The sequence below is a fragment of the Arachis stenosperma genome, chromosome 1 (assembly GCF_014773155.1).
Source record: "Arachis stenosperma cultivar V10309 chromosome 1, arast.V10309.gnm1.PFL2, whole genome shotgun sequence".
NCBI lineage: Eukaryota > Viridiplantae > Streptophyta > Magnoliopsida > Fabales > Fabaceae > Arachis > Arachis stenosperma.
In genome coordinates, this window is record NC_080377.1 from 89438151 (window position 1) to 89440026 (window position 1876).

A 1876-nucleotide genomic window follows, 5' to 3' on the forward strand; every position below is an offset into this window, starting at 1 on the left:
CCTGCTGATTTTATAATCCTAGACACTGGGAAGGATGAGGATGAATGCATCATCCTTGGAAGACCCTTCCTAGCCACAGCAAGAGCTGTGATTGATGTTGACAGAAAAGAGCTAGTCCTTCAATTGAATGGGGACTACCTTGTGTTAAAAGCTCAAGGATCTTCCTCTGCAACTATGGAGAGGAAGCATGAATAGCTTCTCTCAATGCAGAGTCAAACAGAGCCCCCACAGTCAAACTCTAAGTTTGGTGTTGGGAGGCCACAACCAAACTCTAAGTTTGGTGTTGAATCCCCACATTCAAACTCTAAGTTTGGTGTTGAGAGGTCCCAACAATGCTCTTAATACCTGTGAGACTTCACGAAAGCTCACTGTCAAGCTATTGACATTAAAGAAGTGCTTATTGGGAGGCAACCCAATTTTTATTTATCTATATTTCTATTGTTCTTTTATGTTTTATTAGGTTTATGATCATGTGGTGTCACAAAACAATTGCAAAAATTAAAAATAGAATCAAAAACAACAGAAGAAAAAGCACACCCTAGAGGAAGAGCTTACTGGCGTTTAAACGCCAGTAAGGAGCATCTGGTTGGCGTTTAATGCCAGAACAGAGCATGAAGCTGGCGTTGAACGCCAGAAACAAGTAGCAGTCTGGCGTTTAAACGCCAGGATTGCACCCTGAGGAAAGATGGCGTTAAATGCCAGAAACAAGAAGCAAAGTGGCTTTTAACGCCAGAAACAAGCATCAGTCTGGCGTTAAACGCTAGGATTGCATGCAAAGGGCATTTTACACGCCTAATTGGTGCAGGGATGATAAATCCTTGACACCTCAGGATATGTGGACCCCACAGAATCAACTCAAGATCTGTGGAACCCACAGGATCCCCACCTACCTCAACTCACCTTCTCTCTTCTTCATACAATCCAATAACACTCTTCGCCAAACACCCTTCACCAATCACCTCAATCTCTTTTCCCCATCACCTCTTCACCACTCACATCCATCCACTCTTCCCCATAAACCCCACTTACCTTCAAATTCAAAATCTGTTTCCCACCCAAACCCACCCTAAATGACCGAACCCCATTCCCTCTCCCTCCACTATATAAACCCCTCCATCCTTCTTCATTTTCACACAACACAACCCTCTCTTCTCCCTCTTGACCAAAACCCACACATCTCTCCCTTTCCTCCATATCTTCTTCTTCTTCTTCTATTTTTTCTTCTCTTGCTCGAGGACGAGCAACATTCTAAGTTTGGTGTGGTAAAAGCATAGCATTTTTGTTTTTCCATAACCATTGATGGCACCTAAGACCAGAGAAACTTCTAGAAAGAGGAAAGGGAAGACAAAAACTTCCACCTCCGAGTCTTGGCAGATGGAGAGATTCATCTCAAAAGCCCATCAAGACCACTTCTATGAAGTTGTGACCAAGAAGAAGGTGATCCATGAGGTCCCTTTCATGCTCAAGAAAAATGAGTATCCAGAGATCTGACATGAGATCCAAAGAAGAGGTTGGGAAGTTCTTACCAACCCCATTCAACAAGTCGGAATCTTAATGGTTCAAGAGTTCTATGCCAATGCATGGATCACTAGGAACCATGATCAAAGTATGAACCCGAATCCAAAGAATTATCTTACAATGGTTCGGGGGAAATGCTTAGATTTCAGTCTAGAAAATGTAAGGTTGGCATTCAACTTGCCTATGATGCAAGGAGATGCACGCCCCTACACTAGAAGGGTCAACTTTGATCAAAGGTTGGACCAAGTCCGCATGGACATTGTGTGGAAGGAGCTCAATGGAAAAGAGACTCAAAAGGCAAGCCGGTTCAATTAAGAAGACTAGACCTTAAGCCTGTGGCTAGAGGATGGTTGGAGTT